Genomic DNA, 5,540 nt, shown 5'->3' with positions numbered 1-5,540 from the left:
TATATATATATATATATATATATATATATATATATATATATATATATATATATATATTGTACATTACATGTAATGAAATTAGGATTTGTAAAGTATTTTTCAAGTTTTAGCAGTATTAGTACTTCATTGGCCATCCTTTGTTTCTTATGACTTCTGCGCATCTAGAAGGCATACTATCTACAAGTCATTTGGTAAAGCATTCCAACCAGCAAGAAGAATTTGAAACAGTTCATCTTCATTTGTTGCCCGACAATCTTGCAATTTTCTATTTCAATATAGACCAAAGATTTTCTATTGGATTTAAATCAGGAGACTGTGCTGGCCAAGACATAACTGGTATCAATTTCGATTCCAAATATCTTTTTTTCAACCATGCTGTATGTTTGGCATCGTTATCTTGTTGAAAGATGTATTCATTATTAGGGAAAAGTTCTTCTATACTTGGTCCAAGTTGATAAATGCTCACATGTTCAATCTTTGTGCTCAATGCACCACTTTAATCTTTTTTTGCGATTGATTTCACTAACAAAAAATTTTTTTATTTGCTTTCCAACAAAAAACTCCCCTGATGTTTATATTCGACGATATTTGTCAATTTTGAGATATTAGTAAGGTTCAATTCTAGTTTTATCTCAGAACATGTGATTTTACGATCTTTTTTGACGGCATTAATAATATATCGATCTTCCTTTTTCAATGTTTTAGGCTTTCTCCCAGATCCAGCATACCTTTCAGCTGAACCAGTGTGCTTATATTTCTTCACCAATCTACTAATAATTGAGTTTTGTCGTTTGAAACGTTTTCCAATGCTTCAGTGAGACTCTCCTTGGTCAGCAGCTTCAATAATTCGTCCAATTTCTATATCCGTTAGTTATTTTCTAAAATATGAAATGTGTTTATATTAATATGTTTTTTAAAGATTTTATTTAAATAAATATTAGTGTATATACAGGGCCGTAGTTGTAGGTTGATTTTTTCCCGCGCTACGGCACTTAATTATAACAAAATAAATAAAGGTGATTTAAGTTAGAACGTTGTTTTGTTTCTTATACATGCTTTTGTTTCCTAATTTATCTGTTGTTTCATTTCAAATTTCTCTCGATTTAAAATACAAGTTATTGGGTTGACTCGTTAAATCATTAATTGATTTGATGATAGGTGAATTGATTTGTTTTATTTAACTATAAGATTTCGAATAACAAAATATTTGAATTAACATTATATTTGTATTTTTATTCGGGCTAGTTGCAACCGTGCGGTTTAAAAAATTTTTCTATTTTTTTAACAAAATATTTTAAATTTATATAACTACAATCGTAACACGCCTAGTAATAATAAAAAATTGTAAAAGGTAATGCTGTAATTTGAGTACTACTATAAACTAATAAGTTTATTAATAAGTACATAACTTTTTTAATATATTTTGTATAACTATTTTTAATTTATTATTTATTTTAAATTGTATATTTATGTAATTTAATTGGTCAATTACTGAATAAAATGCAAATTCGAACAAAATAATTAAAAAAAAAAAAAAAATGTTTAATACAAAAATTGGTAGTTATATATATATATATTTTTAGAAATGTCAAAATCAATCAAAAGAAAAAAATCAGGTTCAGAATTCAAGCATGCCAAAGAGCAAAAAGTTATGAAGTAAGCTGGCAAATCACTTACTAAAATTACGAATTTTTTTGGAAAATTGATTCCTACTCCAAACACTTTTGACATTCCTGTATGGTATGGTAATGCTGCACAAACATCTTGAATTGATGATGTTACAGCTCAACAATTGATGATGTTACAGCTCAACAATTGATGATGTTACAGCTCAACAATTGATGATGTTACAGCTCAACAATTGATGATGTTACAGCTCAACAATTGATGATGTTACAGCTCAACAATTGATGATGTTACAGCTCAACAATTGATGATGTTACAGCTCAACAATTGATGATGTTACAGCTCAACAATTGATGATGTTACAGCTCAACAATTGATGATGTTACAGCTCAACAATTGATGATGTTACAGCTCAACAATTGATGATGTTACAGCTCAACAATTGATGATGTTACAGCTCAACAATCTTCTGATCTTCTCTTAGAAATAAAAAAGGCCAAATTTTATACTCTTTTGATAGATGAAGTATCTTTACACAACAAAGAAAAGGTGGTGATTTCAGTTTGGTTTTTTGACTTTAAAAATATTATTCGAGAAGAAGTTTTTGATGTTATTCCAGCTGACAGAATTACAGGTTGTGCTTTATATCATTTGACAAAAAAATGGCTTTTAGACTATGGATTAGAAATTGAAAATCTTCGTGGCCAAGTGTATGATGGAGTAAGCAACATGCGGCATGGTTTGGCAAAAACCATTTTGACAGACAATAGCTTAGCATTCTACGGACATTGTCAAGGTCACTGTTTAAATCTTGTTATATCACAGCTGCGTTATTCCACAAATACATAACGTGTTAGGCAAATTAAAGGCTATAACATTATGGATCAACAATTCACCACAGTGAGAACAACTGCTTATTGAAATGATAAAAAAAGAAGCCGTGTGAGCTGTGCGGGAGCTGCACACAGAAAAAGTTTCCTGAATATCTGTATTACAAGATGGGTAGAGAATATGGATGGCTATCATTATTTTTATGATGTGCTATGCTACGTTGTTGTTCTGTGTGAGGTTATTGCCGATAAATTGCGTCTGAATGTATACACCGGTAAAGATGAAGATTGGTCAAGCTGGACACCGGAAGATCGACGAAATGCATTGTCTTACAAAAAATGCCAACAAAACTTTGAATTCGTTTATACACTGCTAGTAATTATACGATTGACATCATACCTGAGAGCCACAGCTATTTCTTTACAAGGTCGAACACAAGATGTGGTTGGCGCATACAAAGGAGTACAAGAAGTTGTATTAGAATTAAAACAAAACGTAATGCTCAGCTTGAACAACTATTGGATTCCATATTCACACATGCAGTAAGAACAGCAGAACATTTGGGCATTGACGTGGTAACATCAAGAGCAGTTCAACAGCAAAATTATCGTCAGAATACTCCAGGTTATACTCCACATGAAGTTTGCAAGTGTAACGATCTTATTTCTTATTTAGATTACATTATATCGGACCTCCAATTAATGTTTAGTGAACAATCTTGTCAAGCAATAAAACTGTTGCATGTTGTGTGTGAAAATGTATCTCAAACTTCAATATGTGACATAATCGAAAGTCTTAAAGGTGTTGTCGAAGTCAATAGCAACAATCTACCTCGGTCAGATTTGCTTGATGAAGAAGTTATTCGCTGGAAGAACCTTTGTGACAAGATGGAAGATCCGAGACCAAAAAATTTACAAGCTTCATTATTGAAATGCAATAAGCAAGCTCTTCCAAATATACATACACTTTTATGCATTGAATGTACACTTCCAGTAACATCTTGTGAATACAAGCGATGTGCATCTGCACTTCGTAGATTGTCATATTATGTTAGAGCATCCATGAAGGATGAGCGTTTAGGAGCACTTACATTAATGCATGTGTATCGCGATATATGTATCAAAGCATTAGAAAAAACAGAAATCACAAAACTATTTATCAAACTACATCCAAAATGAATGGAGCTGCTATTCTTAGTCATATGACACTAATTATTGTACATACAATAAAATTGTACATACAATAAAACATTTTACTACAATATTTTATTGTATTTTACTTAATTTGATTTTTTAATTAATATGTTGTCGCAATGAATGCAATTTTATACCGTTTTAGCGCCTTTAAAAAGTGCTCCCCCCTTTAAAATATTCTGGTTACGGGTCTGATATATAAACATCCAATTTTTTTAGTTTTGCTTCCTTATACCCTATATACTTAAAATCAAGAAAAATGTTAGTGTAGCTTTTTTTTTTGCACCCGACTATATATATATATATATGTATATATATATATATATATATATATATATATATATATATATATATATATATATATATATATATATATATATATGTGTATATATATATATATATACATACATTATTATATGTAATATAAATATTATTATAACATTATTTTACTATTAATCATACCATTATTACTTATTCTTAATGTTTAATATTTAGTTTAAATATTTATCAAAATTATTATTACTATTATTATTGTTATTATTATTATATGGATTATATTTATTAACATAAATATTATCAACATAGCTATTATTGTTACTGTCCTTGTTATAATTGTTTTAATATTATTGCTATTATTATACAATTTGTTTTTACTTTAGATTAGTACTAGTACAATTTCTAAATGTCAATGAAATGTAATAACCTTTTTTCAGAATATATAGTTATTATATATATATATATATATATATATATATATATATATATATATATATATATATATATATATATATATATATATATATACATACATATATATATATATATATACATATATATATATATATATATATATATATATATATATATATATATATATATATATATATATATATATATATATATACAGTTAGAAATTTTAAAAATTTATTTAAAAAAAATAAACAAGTCCCTCTTCTACAGCAAATAGCTTTCACAGAAATACAACTTTGCGCATTTTAATTTGTTTTTAAAATTATTTTATTTGTCTAATATTAAAACTATGATGCTTGTTCATTCATTCATAAAAAAAAAAAGCTTATAATACTGAACAGAACCCTAAATTAATCGTTGTCATCTAAAATTTACTCTGTAGTTATGAACCGCAGCCATTTTAAAAGCTCTAAATTTTTTACCCAAACACTAGCGCATGCGTACCTAAACATAACGCTTTTTCCTAAAATCTTAACGACCATGCAAAACATCATAAGCAATTGAAGCATCGCAAACAAAAGATGGTAGTTTAAAAAGTTCGTAAACAATATTTAGAGTTAGTTTATTGTTATTTTTTTATGTTGTGCTTTTGAGCGACTAATAGTAAATTTCTAGATTAGAATTGAAATAATGTCTAGATAAGAATTGGTAGTGTTTTTGCCGGATTTATAAAAAGGTGGTAATATCTCTATATTTAAAATATATCAATTTGTTTTTTAAATCCAGCAAAAATACTCCAACACAAAATAAAAGCCTGGAGGGATTTAATAAGTACCTGTCCAAAAGATCATTCTTAAAGAATGTAACAAACCTAGAGCTGAACAGGCAAGCAAAAAATAAGGTTTAAACATGTAGTAAAGATTGTCTAAAACTTTGATATTTATACTTATAATTGAGGTGTGCAAGAAACAATTACTTCATCTTAATTGTGATTTTTGTTGTAATTAACTTCTTAATTGATCAAATAGTTGTTGAAAACCTATTTAATAAACTTTTAAGAGATTAATCTACTTTGATTACAGCTTTTAAAGCTGACAAATTACATTTCGAAACTTTTTTATTTTTTTGCCAAAGCGCCACTTTGACTTGCCGCTGAAATAATTATACAACAAAGATTATATCGGGTTTGAATTCATTTTC

The sequence above is a fragment of the Hydra vulgaris genome, chromosome 06 (assembly GCF_038396675.1).
Source record: "Hydra vulgaris chromosome 06, alternate assembly HydraT2T_AEP".
In the NCBI taxonomy this organism is placed as follows: domain Eukaryota; kingdom Metazoa; phylum Cnidaria; class Hydrozoa; order Anthoathecata; family Hydridae; genus Hydra; species Hydra vulgaris.
This window is presented reverse-complemented; position numbering follows the sequence as displayed.